Raw genomic sequence first — 16,851 nt, 5'->3', positions numbered from 1 at the left:
ATGTTAATCAACAGGAGCTAAAATTTTCTTTTGAAAAGGAATCTCCAAATTTGTTCATCAGACTACAGTATTTCACTGAAAAAAACTCCTTCTGCGTTTATGCATCCAGGAAAATACATTGTTTAGTGAAACAAGGCAAGTGCAAACTCGAAATAATGATTAGAATGAGAGTCACAAAGCCAATAGTGTGATGTACCCAAGTCCAATGGTAATACCTGTATTTATGTTGACCTGATGCAATTTAACAGGACAGGAGCAAGAAAATAATTATTTTATGTCTACAGTTGAAGAAAATATAGCTAAATTATCCAACAATGTAAAAAATAATGCAACAAACAGCTTTTGGCAAATGCCACATTTATAAGTTCATTCAGAAGGTTGTTTTAACAGATTACTGTTTGGACTTGCATTCGCAGAGATATTAAAAAGAAACAATGTCAACAACTTAAAAGGCCTTCGTACAGTCCCATGTCATATGGATGAAAAGCTATTCCATGGGGAAACAGGTGAAGAGCATGATCAGAGATAGCGTGCAGCATTAGAATGTTTACAAGTGGAGCGGCTCATGCTCCATGACAAGTGCAAATTTTCTGAAGAATCAATTTGTTTCTTAGGACACAATGTAATCAACAATGAAGCGGAATGGTGGATTCTCAGAACACTAAAGACATTATAGAATTTCCAATTCCAAATAATTTTACTGATGGGAAAGAATAGACTGATAGGTTGGCAATTGGTCGATTTGGATTTGTTCTGCTTTTTGTAAACAGGACATACTTGGACAATTTTCCACACTGTTGAGTGGATGGCAGTATTGTAGCTTCACTAAAGATGTGGCATATTTTGGACCATATTTTCAGAACTGTTGTTAGAATGTAGTCAGGGCCCATAGCCTTGATATTACACGGAGTGAATTGGATTAGTTGGAGACTGGCAGCTGTAATACTGTGGATCTCTGAACAAGCCCAAGATGAATCCACTTGCACTTCTAACTGAAAACTTAATGCTTCAGCCTTATATTCGGTACTAATGTGCTGGGCTTTTCCATCATTGAGGATGGAGATATTCTTACAGCCTCCTGTTCCAGCGCGTTGTTTAGTTGCTCACCAACATTCATAACTAAATGTGGCAAAACCGTACAGCCTAGATTTGATTCAGTGGTTGCGAAGTTGCTCAGCTCCATCATTTGCTGCTTAGCCTGCAAGTAGTCCTGCTTTGTACATTCATCATGATTTAAGGTATGCTTGGTGCTGCTTCTGGTATGCTATCTGCACTCTTCATTCAACCAACGTTATTTTCCTTGCTTCACGGTAATGATAGAGGAGAGAAGCCAAAAGGTTACACATTGCATTAGAGTATGATTCTGCTACTGATGGCCCATCATTTCAGCAACGTGGCTCAAATTGCCTGCTTGACCCCATGTGTCAACCTCAAAGGCTAGTATAGGTCTAGCCATTTCTTTTGAAACTGAAAATTGAGGTCAGATCCAAACATGATACTGAAGAATGGTGGTGCATTGATGGTGGGGGTGGGGTTGATATTTAGAGAGAAAGGGTCAGCTTATATACCATATATTGAACAAACATGTATTTTGGTTAAGAAAAAAAGGGGGTATATTACATGCCAGGTTGATTTATATTCTGCGATCTATGATACTGGCCACGTAACTGGTAGAACTCCCCTGCTTTTGATCAAATAGCATTACCTATGAGGGCTTTGGTCAAGGTCTCTGAAAGTCTCTATTAAGTGGTATCTTTAATAGTGCATACACCCTCAGTATTCTGCTGCGTATCAATTCTAGATAACAGCATAAATCTATAACTTGGATAGGAAATTAACAGCAATCAACAAAGGCTGGTATCTTCCCTTTCTTCCTGTTCCCAATAAAAGGTGCTGAAATTGTTTGGGGCATAATCCCATGATGACACTTGGTGTGGTTGCTTTTTGTATCTAAACCAAAACAGGACACCAATAAGATCTTTCTCTGCACCAAAATACAGGTTTAGGCTAAGATTTTGCATTAAGTTAACCCCCTTCTCTCTAGACATTGCCCTCCCCAACACCATCATCATCCCACCACCATTTTCAGTATCACATTAGATACAAAATATATGAGTAGGGGGTTAAGGGGGCAGTGTGGTAAATTGAAATGACAAACTAAACCCGATTCGACCAGAATCTGCTGCATCCAGATATGCTTTGCAGCAGGGGTAGCCAGATAAGGATCAGAAGTACTAATAAACGTCAGATTTCTTCTTCCCAAATCTCAAGGAATTGAAATTCATTCAAATAACCAAAACTTGTCAGAGTCTGGAACAGATTGTTGAAAAACGCATGCAGCAGTTCTCGGTTCAGGGCATTGTTGATCCCTCCCATAACTTGCCAGTTTATCTCCTTTTGTGCATTGAAACAAAGTGCTGAGAAGGTATATATTGCTTTTAGTTTCTCATTTATTTAAGTGACAGGTTTGAGGTATAATCAGAAACTGAAAGGAATGTGCCTGACTAGATTTACAAATATTACTGAGATGGTATTAATATTTACAACATTTGCTTGGCCAAACTGACTTAGCACTAAATCTAATAAAAGAAAAATAAATTTCACAAAAAGCTATTGGCATTTTTTGGAAAACTGCTACACAGTTGCAAAGCTAAATAGCATTTTTAACATACAAATGAAATACGCAGATCAATTTAAAAATTTCAGATACATATAAACTAATTTTAAAATAAGCATGAGTAATGCCATAATTATTTTACCACTTTTTTTTCAAATTTCGTTTTAGTTCACCCATATCTATAGCATTTCTTACAAAAGAAAATTCAATAGTATTCTTGCCAATTTGACCATTATTCATGTGCATACAAGTAAATTCATTTCAAATGCTTTCAAAAACAGCAGTACATTTCCAACAGGTTTTTTTTTTAATTCCAGAAATCTGGGCCAACATACTTATCTTCCTTTATTACCTGTATTTAACATGGGTGTGGAATAATAGTTGCAGCACTCAAGATAATGGTTTGGATTATTCAGGAAGAATCTCTCACGAACTCACTTACCTCAAAGTTTGTATTATGAACAGGCCAATGTCACTATTTGGCTGTGTTCCAAGTACACAATTAGGTTAAATCCATGACAGATTTTTCCATTGCACTAATATCAAACTATAATAATGCCAATTGTGTTTTTAACTTGGGTAATTACATGAATGTAAAGTAGTGAATCCTCTTCTAACAAAGGGCAATACAAACATTAGGAGAGGAATGCATTACAATGCAGAAACTGAACTTAAATTATTATTTTATGCAGTATCTTGTAGTGGTGTTGTATTATTGCTTTAACAGCTGCCCATTGTGTCAGTTTTCCAAAGATAGTGATGGCTTAGTGACAATAACAAATGAAAAGATAGAGTTGCATTTATATAATGCCATAGCAGAAATACATAACCTTACTTATTCTGAAGGGCAGTAGCAATTACTGAATTGGCAAAAGCAGCAATGATTTTGCGTGAATCATGATAATGCAAACGACACAATCATGCAAAACCTAACTAGCTAAAAACTGAATTACCAGCAACTTTTAAACTATTGAGTGACATATTAAAACCCCACAAGCCCCATTCCTTGTTCCTACGCAGAACCGAATGAAGCAATCATTCTAACACATATTCTCTGAAATTGCAATTCTCTGGATAATTTCATCTCCACAGCTGTCAACTCATAATACACAGGGATCAATGTTGGCAGGCTGGCAGTGTCACAGGACCAGTTATCCAGAGGCTCAGATTAATGTTTGGATGAAGCTGAACTTCTCCGACAGCAGCCGGAAGAATCTGAATTCAAATCAGATATATGGAACAAAAAACACAGTCTCCCTAATACTTTATTCGCTCAAGGGATATGGTATCATTGGTTGGGCTAGGGTTTATTGCCTTGCCCCTTGTGAAAGTGCTACTAATCTACCTTCATGAACTATTGCTGCAGGTAGACCCACGATGCCATTGGGGATGGACTTCCAGTGATTTTGACCCAGAAAGTGAAGGAATGGCAATGTATTTCCAAGTCTGGATGGTGAGTGGCATGGAGGGGAACTTGTAGGTGGTGATTTTCCTATCTGCTGCCCTTGTCCTTCTAGATGAAAGTGATCATGAGTTTGAAGGTTTTATTGAGTGATATTTAGCAAATACCTGCAATGCATCTTGTATGTCAGTGGAGTGACTGAATGTTTGTCAATCAAGCTTGCTGCTTTGTTCTGGATGATGTCAAGCTGCTTCAGTGTTGTTGGAGCTACACTCTTCCAGGCAAGTATTCTATTCACACTCTTGATTTGATGGTGAACAGCCTTTGGGGAGTCGGGTGGAGAGTTACTCACTGCAGTATACTTAACCTCTGACCAGCTCTTGTAGCTACTTTATTTATATGGAGTCCACTTCCATTTCCGGTCAAACTCCCAGCATGTTGACAGTGGTGGATTTAGTGATGGTAATGCTATTGTATGTCAAGAGGCAGTGGTTAGATTGGCTCTTATTGGAGATGGTCATTGCCTGGCATTTGAGAGATGCAAATGTTACTTGCCACTTTTCAGCCCAAGCCTAGATATTATCCAGATCCTGTCAAATTTCATCATGGACTGCTTCAATATTAGAGTCGTGAACGGTGTTGAATATTGTGCAATCATCTGCGAATATTCTAACATGTGACTTTCTGATGGAGAGAAGATAATTGATGAAGCAGCTGAGGATACTGGGATTGTATTCGTTGGAGTTTAGAAGATTAAGGGGAGACTTAATAGAGGCGTACAAAATAATCCATGGCTTGGAAAAGGTGGATGCTAGGAAATTGTTTCAGTTAAACGAGGAGACTAGGACCCGTGGACACAGCCTTAGAATTAGAGGGGGTCATTTCAGAACAGAAATGCGGAGACATTTCTTCAGCCAGAGAGTGGTGGGCCTGTGGAATTCATTGCCACGGAGTGCAGTGGAAGCTGGGATGCTAAATGTCTTCAAGGCCGAGATTGATAGATTCTTGTTGTCTAGAGGAATTAAGGGCTACGGGGAGAACGCTGGTAAGTGGAGCTGAAATGCGCATCAGCCATGATTGAATGGCGGAGTGGACTCGATGGGCCGAATGGCCTTACTTCCACTCCTATGTCTTATGGTCTTAAGATGGTTCGGAGTAGAACACTACCCTGAGGAACTCTGGCTCTTGGGGTGCAGTGGCAGTGTCCCTACCTCTGAGTCAAGAGGCTAGAGTTCAAATCCTACCTGCTCCAGAGGTGTGTATTAACATATCTGAATAGGTTGTTTGTAAATATCTACCCTGAGGAATTCCATTAAAAATCACACAACACCAGGTTATAGTCCAACAGGTTTATCTGGAAGCACTAGCTTTCAGAGCGCTGCTCCTTCATCAGGAGCATAAGATCGTAAGACACAGAATTTATAGCTAAAGTTTACAGTGTGATGTAATTGAAATTATTTATTGAAAAAGATCTGGATTGTTTGTTAAGTCTCTCATCTTTTGGAATGGGCATGTTGGTTTCAGTTCTTTCATGTGTAAATCCCCAAACTTTCTTAAAGTTACATTCTCAAGTGAACTTTAACAATAGTTGTGTCAGCCCAGATAATACACTGAATGTGTGAGGTGCCTATTGTGAGGCTGTCTGTGCCCCAATGTTCAGACTAATTCTAATCTAAAAAAAGGATTTACAGAACCTTACATGGATTCATGCAGTTTGGACCAAAATTAAATGTAATTCTGCAAGTACAAATTCACCCCCCAAACTTATATGTGGTGCGCGTACAGGAAGAGGGTGGAATGTCTGTGAAAGGGTGTGTGGGTATGTATGCATGAGCGTATGAGAGAGGGTCTGTGTAGAAGTCTGTCTGTCTGAGAGAGAGAGAGAGAGAGAGAGAGAGAGAGAGAGAGAGAGAGAGAGAGAGAGAGAGAGAGAGAGAGAGAGAGAGAGAAAAAGAGAGAGAGAGAGAGAGAGAGAGAGAGAGAGAGAGAGAGAGAGAGAGAGAGAGAGAGAGAGAGAGAGAGAGAGAGAGAGAGTGTGAGAGAGTGAGTGTGTGTGTACGTGCGCAGTGCACTGAGGAACTCCTGTGTAGATATCCTGGAGCTGAGATGACTGACCTTTAACAATCACAATCATCTTGTGTTTGTTCGGTATGACTACAAGCATCAAGAGAGATTTCTTCCCTATCCTTGGTGACTTCAGTTTTGCTCGAGGTCCTTGGCCCTGGTGGAACCCAAATTGGGTGTCAGTGAGCAGGTTATTGCTGAAGAGGTACTACTTGATAGCACTCATGATGACACCTTCTATCAATTTATTGGTGACTAGTGAAGGTGACCATGAAATCATTATTGATGGGCATAAAATCCCACCGGTTTCATGAATGGTCTTAGGGAAGAAAATCTTCCATTACCTAGTCTGGCCTATAGGGTACTCCCAACCCACAGCAATATGGCTGTCTCTCAGAAATGATCAAGCAAGCCATTTGGTTCAATGGCAATTAGCATTAGGCAACAAATGATAGCCTCACCAGTGATATTCACATTCCATGAAAGAATTAATACATACACATGGATTAAAAAAAAAATGATTTCATTGCAGGCACAATCAATAGGTCACATAATTCTTTTAATTTTACTATTCTGTCTTAAATTAAAACTGTCCAAAAACAGACGACGTCATAAAACTTGTGTTAGCAACACTGAGCTCATCCATTTCAATAAGGTGGCTTCAAGCCAATCCACATGCAACCACCTGTATGAAAACGAATTTCACAATTTGGCTGCTGTGATAAATTCCAAATAAAACATGCACACATTGTAAACAAAACACAGTAAGCCTCATCTCCCAATGTTAATGCATACTTTGAAACATTCCAGGATCTGCAACCACATCTTTGCCAAAAACTGATCAGTTCTTGCTTCAGTTTTTGCACCAAGTTTTGCTGAAATTATTCCTTTAGCATGGTGGGTAACAGGGACAATTCAGATAGATACTGCAAAAATAGGAAAACCAGATTGAGAAAAAAGAATGTCCAATTTTCTTTTTGGTTATTAACAGAGATCAGAATCTCACTGCAGAGTGGCGATTATTTCCATGTATTTGCATCTTATTATGAACTAAATTTGTCTCGTTTCTAAAGAGCTTCCAACTCTCCTCTCCATCCCAGAGAGACCGGACAGCACTGATTCCTGATACCATTAACAAGGCAACAGCAGTTTGCCACTTGCTTCTTTGGGCCTATATCCAACTCTGTCTTTGCTGCAAAGTCTCTGCAGTGCCATGGGCAACAACATTCTCTTCCAGGTTTCAGCCAAGCAAGTCAGCAAAGACAAAACACCAGCCACATCACATCATCATGGCTGTTTCTAAACCAACTCTCACACCACTTCAACCATTCAGGACTTCACATTGGAACTCATAGAACTGCCTGAGGGAAAACTTGAATTTTCCCGCACTTCAATCAATTTCTCAAGTCTTAATGCTGTACCTTCAAGACTCCCTGGCATTATGAATAGAATGACAGAAAAACTTTCCTGCTTTTGTTGCAGATTTTAAAACATGATTTACAACAAGGTAGACAAGCAGGAGGCTGGAAGATCTCTGCAAGCCAGACAGCATCAGGAAGTGAAGTCAACGTTTCAGATTTTACTCCTTCTTCAGGATTGGGGAGGGGTATATGGGAAGTCGCAGACAAAGGGGGTGGATGGGTGGGGGCAGGGTGATGAGGTGGGGACAGGTGAAGACAGGGAGATGGTGCAACCTGGTTGGTTGATGGGAGGAATGAATCCGGTTGGTGGCTACAAGGAAGGGTCGATAAGAGGAATGGAAGGAAGGGTCGACATTCTTCTCATTGACCCTTCCTCCTGGCCCCCTTCCCCTTCCTTCCATTCCTTTCATTGACCAACCAGGTCACACTCTAACTGTCTTCACCTATCCCCACCTCACCAACCTGCACTCCCACACCTTTTCTCTGCAGCTCCCCTGACACCCACCCGCAAGTCCTGAAAAAGGGTTACACCCGAAACATTGACTTTTCCACCTCCTGATGCCGCCTGGCTTGTTGTGTTCTTCCAGCCTCCTGCTTGTTTACCTGGGAATCCAGTATCTGCAGCTTTTTTTGTCTCTAACCATGATTTACAACAAAGCAAACACAGAAAAAGTAGTGAGCTAAATGTATATTGACCACCATGCATCTTAGGCTGTCTAGGCCAAACGTATACACATTTACTTTTCTGATGCAAGGTTACAACTTGAAATACTGACTTTTCATTCTTCACAGACACGAACACACACACACACACACACACACACACACACACACACACCATTTTCAACTAATATTTGCAGGAGTAAACCATAGTGTTCTCAATGAAAAAAGTTTTTAAAGAGATTTCCATTCTTCACAACATCTCCACCAAGAAGCAGTCTTGCCCTGCTGGGTTCTCTGGTGTCAGCTTGACTCAGTTGGCAGCACTCTGAATCAGAAGTTGTCTTAAGTTAGACTTTAAGCAAATAATAAAAGGTTGACAGTTCAACGTTATACTGTTAGAACTGTAATAACATGATGGCGCCTGCTTTCAGAAAACTGAAACCCACTTGGAGCAAGTTCACACAAAAGATACAGCAAGGATTGAAGAGAAGTAGTGAATCCTGTCTACCATCTTGCAGTTACAGTAACAGAAGACTTCCTAGCATTTATAGCTGCTCTTTCATATCTAACTACCCTTTTGATACATATTCAATTTCTTCTAGACACAACTTCAAGCCAGCTTTGTAAAGCTTACTCTACTTCTGAATAATGTATGTTTCTGTATACCTCCATGTTAATCTCAAACATATATGGGCTCTGCATTCTCTTTGATATGCCTTTGCTACTATTTTCTTTACAGTGTGCAGGTTAATGATAGTTTAAAAAAAAGACATTGGAGGATTAGGTTTGAATTATAGAATCCCTACAGTGTGGAAGCAGGCCATTTGGCCTATCTAGTCCACACCAACACTCCGAAGAGCATCCCACGCAGATCCAACCCTGTACCTCATCCCTGTAACCCTATATTCCCCATGGTTAACTCATCTGCACATTCCTGGACACTGACTAATTTAGTGGGGCCAATCCTAACCTGCACATCTTTGGACTATGGGAGGAAACTGGAGCACCTGAAGGAAACCCTCGCAGACACGTGAGAATATGCAAACTCCACACACAGAGTCGCCAGAGGGTATTATTGAACCCAGGTTCCTGGCACTGTGAGGCAGCAGTGCTAACCACTGGGCCAACATGCTGACCCAAATAGCAATATAACATTTTAATAACCACATTCAATTTGTTTATTTTAATAAATGAAAAGGAAAAAGAGTGGAGAGAATTTATGTATGAACCACTGAATTTGTACTGCTTACTGTCCATTTTAAATGTGTTTGTATAAATCAAAATATTTACAGGAAAAGTGGGACAGCAACAGACGAGTTTCAAGGTCCAGATGCAATGCTTGTTTTGCAGAACTAGGCTAAACTAGAGTCTGAAAAACAATGATGCAATAACCTGCAATTATTATATAGCACTGACATTCCAATGCTCTTACTCAATGTTTATAGCAGCGCAATTTCACTCCCACTAATTGAAGCAACTAGCTATGCAACAAAATAAGTCACGCAACACAATTTGTTTATGCACTGACTCTACTTACACAGATTACTTATTAATATCCAATATATTGTAATAAATTGTTAATTGGTATAGCGGTTTGCACTAGAGGTCTCAAAATAAGTAAAGATCAGTGACCTGTAACTATTCTCAGCCCAGTAAATTATACAGAGTCAAAAAAAAACCCAGCATTTAAAAAGATCCTCAAGTCAATTTTATAATGCTATGATACTTAAATTCTCTTAAATCCATTCTGATGTACAGGGAGTTGCACTTTGCACTGCAAAAGTTCATAGCTTTTGAAAACAGAGGTCTGGTAAGTAAGACAGCTCAAAAATCTGCAGACAACAAATGTTCGTTGGAAATCCGATTCATTTCAAAGTAGGGAAAATGCTCATCAAGCATTTTACTTGCCTTATTTTAAGTTTGGCTTTAGTTGCTGTTCTTCATTAATCTGTAGCACTATGTAAAACAGAAATTCAGTTTTATTACGCTGCATTATGGTCTGATGAAAGGCCATCAACTTGAAACTTCAACTCAGTCCCTCCATAGCAGGAAGATCAGATTATTTCCAGCACTTTCTGTTCTTATTTCATAACTTCAGCCACCAAAAGCTGCTTTTATTGAAAGAAAAAAAAGACACATTTGGCAGAATCCTAAAAAGCCTGAATGTCGAGTGCTGTGAAAAAGGAGGCAGATCTACATGATTAGTCCAGCAAGGCCTATAGTGATGTTGGTAATAATTCTGTAACTTTTAAGCATGCTCTGGGTGCCATGGTGAGAATCAATCGAGCGAATGGTGAGCTGTCCCATTGACTGATTAAAGAGTGAAGACCTGGCAACTCCAGCTTGCTATCTGTGAACAGCTTCCATGCTGTAAATTCATCTTAGGGTGCCAGCCGCTTGCACTCTCATTCACAGACATTGGCACCTGATATTTGCTAACTGCTCATGATCCTCATGGTACTTCTCGTATAAAATAAAGACTACTTAGGAATTTAAGGGATTTAAGGATGGTGTGTTGCCTTCCTGGTGCTAGAGTGAAAGACATCACGGACAGAGTGCAGGAAATCCTCAAGGATGAGGGTGAAGAGCCAGAGGTGGTGGTACATGTCGGCACAAATGATGTCGGGAAGAAGAGGAGGAACATACTACAGCGAGACTTCGGAGAACTAGGAAGAAGGCTGAAAAGCAGGACGTCCAACGTGGTTATCTCCGGTTTGCTTCCAGTTCCTCGGGCTGGTGAGGCCAGAAACAGGGAGATAATGGACTTGAACGTGTGGTTGGGGAACTGGTGCAGGAAGCAAGGATTTAAGTTCTTGGATCACTGGGGTATATTTTGTGGTAAACATAAATTCTACAAGAGGGACGGCTTGCACCTTAATAGGTTAGGGACCAGCATTCTGGCAGGCAGGTTTTCTACTGCAACACAGCTACATTTAAACTAAGTACGGGGGGGGGGGGGGGGGGAGGGGACAAGCTGGATGTTTAAAAAGGAAATTGAAGGGAAAATTAGAACAAGAGAAGCCAAGAAAGACAACTGTATCAATGAGGCAGAAAACTCGGAAAGGCATCATGCTGTAAGGTTGAGTGAAATAGGGGTTGATGGGAAGGGTGAGAGCAGTAACAAATTAAAAATACTATACATGAATGCACGAAGCATTAGACAAAAGATGGATGAGCTTGAGGCTCTTTTGGAAATTGGCAGATACGATATTGTGGGGATAACTGAGACGTGGTTTCAAGCGGACAGGGCCTGGAAAATGAATATTCAAGGATACACGTGCTATCGTAAGGACAGACTGACGGGTAGAGGGGGTGGGGTGGCCTTGTTGGTAAGGGAGGATATTCAGTCCCTTGCGCGGGGGGACCTAGAGTCAGGGGATGTAGAGTCAGTGTGGATAGAGCTTCGAAATACTAAGGGTAAAAAGACCCTCTTGGGAGTCAACTGCAGGCCCCCAAACAGTAGTCTGGATGTCGGATGTAAGTTAAATCAGGAGCTGAAATTGGCCTGTCGCAAAGATGTCACTACAGTTGTTATGGGGGATTTTAACATGCAGGTAGACTGGGAGAATCAGGATGGTATTGGGCCTCAAGAAAGAGACTTTGTGGAGTGCCTCAGAGATGGATTCTTAGAGCAGCTGATGCTGGAGCCGACCAGGGAGAAGGCAATTCTGGATCTGGTATTGTGTAACGAACCAGAATTGATCAGGGACCTCGAAGTGAAGGAGCCATTGGGAAGTAGTGACCATAATACAATAAGCTTCAATCTGCAATTTGAGAGGGAGAGGGTACAGTCGGAAGTGACAGTACTTCTGTTGAATAAAGGGAACTATGGAGCTATGAGGGAGGAGCTGGCCAAAGTTCAATGGTGCAATACCTTAGCAGGGATGACCGTGGAGGAACAATGGCGGATATTTCTGTGTATAATGCAGAAGTTGCAGGATCAGTTCATTCCTAAAAGGAAGAAAGATCCCAGGAGGAGGCATGGGCGGCCGTGGCTGACGAGGGAAGTAAAGAAACATATAAAGTTAAAAGAGAAAAAGTATAAAATAGCTAAGATAAGTGGGAAAACTGAGGACTGGGAAGCTTTTAAAGAGCAACAGAGGATTACTAAGAAGGAAATACGCAGAGGAAAAATGAGGTACGAAGGTAAACTGGCCAAGAATATTAAGGAGGATAGTAAAAGCTTTTTTAGGTATGTGCAAGGCAAAAAAATGGTTAGGACAAAAATTGGGCCCTTGAAGACAGAAACAGGGGAATATATTACTAGGAACAAAGAAATGGCAGAGGAATTAAATGGGTACTTCAGATCTGTGTTCACTGGGGAAGACACAAACAATCTCCCTGAGGTAACAGTGCCTGAAGGACCTGAACTTAAGGGAATTTATATTTGCCAGGATTTGGTGTTGGAGAGACCGTTGGGTCTGAAGGTTGATAAGTCTCCGGGGCCTGATGGTCTGCATCCCAGGGTACTGAAGGAGGTGGCTCGGGAAATTGTGGATGCGTTGGTGATTATTTTCCAGAGTTCAATAGATTCGGGGTCGGTTCCTGAGGATTGGAAGGTGGCTAATGTTATACCACTTTTTAAGAAAGGTGGGAGAGAGAAAGCAGGAAATTATAGACCAGTCAGTCTGACCTCAGTGGTGGTCTATTATAAAGGATGAAATTATTGCACATCTGGATAGTAGTCACAGGATAGGACAGAGTCAGCATGGATTTATGAAGGGGAAATCATGCTTGACTAATCTTCTTGAATTTTTTGAGGATGTAACTATGAAGTTGGACGAGGGAAATCCAGTAGATGTTGTGTACCTGGACTTTCAGAAAGCTTTTGATAAAGTCCCACACAGGAGGTTAGTGAGTAAAATTAGGGCGCATGGTATTGGGGGCAAAGTACTAGATTGGATTGAAAATTGGTTGGCTAATAGGAAACAAAGGGTAGTGATAAACGGCTCCATTTCGGAATGGCAGGCAGTGACCAGTGGGGTACCGCAGGGATCCGTGCTGGGACCGCAGCTTTTTACAATATATGTTAATGATATAGAAGATGGTATCAGCAATAACATTAGCAAATTTGCTGATGATACAAAGCTGGGTGGCAGGGTGAAATGTGATGAGGATGTTAGGAGACTACAGGGTGACCTGGACAAGTTAGGTGAGTGGGCAGATGCATGGCAGATGCAGTTTAATGTAGATAAATGTATGGTTATCCACTTTGGTAGCAAGAACAGGAAGGCAGACTACTACCTCAATGGAATCAATTTATGTAAAGGGGCAGTACCGAGAGATCTGGGTGTTCTTGTACACCAGTCAATGAAGGTAAGCATGCAGGTACAGCAGGTAGTGAAGAAGGCTAATAGCATGCTGGCCTTCATAACAAGAGGAATTGAGTATAGAAGCAAAGAGGTGCTTCTGCAGCTGTACAGGGCCCTGGTGAGACCACACCTGGAGTACTGTGTGCAGTTCTGGTCTCCAAATTTGAGAAAAGACATTCTGGCTATCGAGGTCAATTCCTGGAATGGCAGGATTACCTTACACTGAAAGACTGAAGCGACTGGGCTTGTATACCCTTGAGTTTCGAAGATTGAGAGGGGATCATTGAGACGTATAAGATTATGAAAGGATTGGACACTCTGGCAGTAGGAAACATATTTCCACTGATGGGTGAGTGCCGAACCAGAGGACACAGCTTAAAAATACGGGGTAGACCATTTAGGACAGAGCTCAGGAGAAACTTCTTCACCCAGAGAGTGGTGGCTGTGTGGAATGCTCTGCCCCAGAGGGCAGTGGAGGCCCAGTCTCTGGATTCATTTAAGAAAGAGTTGGATAGAGCTCTCAAGGATAGTGGAATCAAGGGTTATGGAGATAAGGCAGGAACAGGATACTGATTAGGAATGATCAGCCATGATTATATTGAATGGCGGTGCAGGCTCGAAGGGCTGAATGGCCTACTCCTGCACCTATTGTCTATAGACCTGTATTTGAGGGCACACCAGCAACTGGCAGGGTTGCGTGCTTGTTCTCCTAGTTCACTCACTTAAAGTTCATCTCCATCCATGTATGCATGGCTTGTCATGCCATAGTATACCACAGAGGGGATATCTTGCTGTACAAAATCAAAGTGACAATCTAACACTTTCTGCTATGCCAGCTGCTATGGCAAACAGTTGGCATATTTATTGAACGAGTGGCCACATTAGAAAGTGGATGAGGGCTAATTCTCAGTCCAGCTGGTGGGGATGGGGTGGTGACGGAGGGGAGGCAGAGTGGTGATACTGTCAGTTGCTGGCAGTCTGCACATGGTCCAAAGTCTAGGCTAGTCAGTCATCGTTTGGGTTGATCAGATTCAAGGTAAAAATGCAACTACAGTCCAGGAGTGGTCAAATGCGAGTTGGTTTGCTTCCTTCATGAGTTGAAGACCAATTTACATACCTAGGAAATTAATGCTTTTCTGGTGTTATGGATTCAAGTTTAATAGCTGAAAATGTGTTGCTGGAAAAGTGCAGCAGGTCAGGCAGCATCCAAGGAACAGGAGAATCAACGTTTCGGGCATAAGCCCTTCTTCAGGAATGAGGAAAGTGTGTCCAGCAGGCCAAGATAAAAGGTAGGGAGGAGGTCAAGGTGAGGGTGATAGGCCGGAGTGGGGTGGGGGCGGAGAGGTCAGGAAGAAGATTGCAGGTTAGGAAGGCGGTGCTGAGTTCGAGGGATTCGACTGAGACAAGGTGGGGGGAGGGGAAATGAGGAAACTGGAGAAATCTGAGTTCATCCCTTGTGGTTGGAGGGTTCCTAGTCGGAAGATGAGACGCTCTTCCTCCAACCGTCGTGTTGCTATGGTCTGACGATGGAGGAATCCAAGGACCTGCATGTCCTTGGTGGAGTGGGAGGGGGAGTTGAAGTGTTGAGCCACAGGATAGTTGGGTGGTTGGTCCGGGTGTCCCAGAGGTGTTCTCTGAAACGTTCCGCAAGTAGGCGGCCTGTCTACCCAATATAGAGGAGGCCACATCGGGTGTAGCAGATGCAATAAATGATGTGTGTGGAGGTGCAGGTGAATTTGTGGCGGATATGGAAGTATTCCTTGTGGGCGCATGTTTTACATTTCTTGCGGTTGCAGGGGAAGGTGCCGGGATTGGAGGTTGGGTTGGTGGGGGGTGTGGACCTGACGAGGGAGTCACGGAGGGAGTGGTCTTTTCGGAACGCTGATAGGCGGGGGGAAGGGAAATATATCGTTGGTGGTGGGGTCCGTTCGGAGGTGGTGGAAATGACGGCGGATGATGCGCTGTATATGGAGGTTGGTGGGGTGGTAGGTGAGGACCAGTGGGGTTCTGTCCTGGTGGTGGTTGGAGGGGCGGGGCTCAAGGGCGGAGGAGCGGGAAGTAGAGGAGATGCGGTGAAGGGCATCGTCGACCACGTCTGGGGGGAAATTGCGGTCTTTGAAGACATTCAAGTTTAATAGCCTGGTTATGATTGTTGGGTATATTAACAAATTCTGCTAATTTAACTTTAATGAGAGCCAAAATACCCTAAACCTACAGAAGGTAATGTTACTACGTGTCTGCAACACCTAATAAAGGAATCAGCAAGAATGAAAAAGTAACTCCGACACAATGTCAAAAAGTACTCATGAAAATGTCTTACCCCTATTTGACGGTTTTATAAATTTGAGGATAGAGATTAGTTTGTTTTCTGGATGGGTCTCATTAACAGTCATGGCTTTGCTTGATCACCCTTTATTAATCAAATCAGACAGGAATCACTCACTGTCACAATCAATAATGTAGATGATGGCAGTGGGGTCAACGTTCCATAAGTTTGGGAATGACATGCACATGTAGTCAAGGATAAAAAGAAAATGAAATTAGGTAGGAAAAGGATTTGAATCTGGCAGATAATGTCTATGTTACCTAAAGTTATATTTGCTCCAAGCAGAACTCGTTTTGAGGACAGGAAGTTTTATTTTGCAAACAGTCATAGACTTTAAGAAGAAATTGCTAGCTCATGCAGTGAGCCTGAATTCATTGCAAGTTGAATTCATTCTAAATATGGAAGACCCATGTTCCTGTATACAAAAGAGGTGGAATATTTAGTGCTATACTGTGTGATCACTAATGTCATACAATTCTAAATTAGTAATTTTTAGGGTCAAGAAAATAACTAATTACCTAAATTGGCCTAGATTTCTTTTGCATTTTTCTGGAGATTACATGGTTAGTTGGGTGGGGAACACTGAAGATCATGTTAGGTAGTTAGTTACAATTTAAGGAGCTTGACTCAACGGTCCAATCGATCTTTTTCTTACTCCAACTTTTCCACATTTATTTGTGCACAGGGTAAAATCCACACGTCCTTCTGCATTTAAGATCCAACAGGAGCACCAATACAAATCTGTGAGTTTGTCAGTTTGTCAGACTTATAACTTAACCAAACTGCTATCTTGTACTAACAATGGTTAAGAGCGTCTTAATTTTGAAATCAACATTGAATTGTGTCTGAGACAATCTTTGTATTTCCTTCTACATTTGCTGCAATCTCCCAACATTTTGGGTACTATATTATTTAATCATATGCACCTTTGAAACCACTGTGTGGTTTTGAAGAATGAGTGAGGTCATGACCACAGAGGTAACTGATCTCATGTCTAGACAAGGACACGAATAATGTCTGTGCACTTAAGGTCTATGACAACAATC

General features: G+C 41.7%; 2 protein-coding genes across 5 annotated transcripts in view; one reads left to right on the top strand and one right to left on the bottom strand.

Moving 5' to 3' along the window:
* babam2 (BRISC and BRCA1 A complex member 2) overlaps positions 1–16,851 on the bottom strand; it is a 213,064-nt gene that overhangs the window by 117,982 nt on the left and 78,231 nt on the right. The window lies entirely within an intron of this gene.
* Positions 1–16,851, top strand: part of LOC148151350 (uncharacterized) — a 187,918-nt gene that overhangs the window by 114,082 nt on the left and 56,985 nt on the right. Inside the window, exon 5 of the transcript XR_015754523.1 lies at positions 3,984–4,070. The gene's annotated coding sequence lies outside the window, so the exon portion shown is untranslated. The remainder of the gene's footprint in view (positions 1–3,983; positions 4,071–16,851) is intronic.

Source organism: Chiloscyllium plagiosum, unplaced genomic scaffold, assembly GCF_037043375.1.
Source record: "Chiloscyllium plagiosum isolate Xiang-an unplaced genomic scaffold, Cpla_swu_hap1 HiC_scaffold_3, whole genome shotgun sequence".
In the NCBI taxonomy this organism is placed as follows: domain Eukaryota; kingdom Metazoa; phylum Chordata; class Chondrichthyes; order Orectolobiformes; family Hemiscylliidae; genus Chiloscyllium; species Chiloscyllium plagiosum.
Note: the sequence above shows the minus strand (reverse complement) of the source record. Positions and strands in the feature narration are given on the sequence as shown.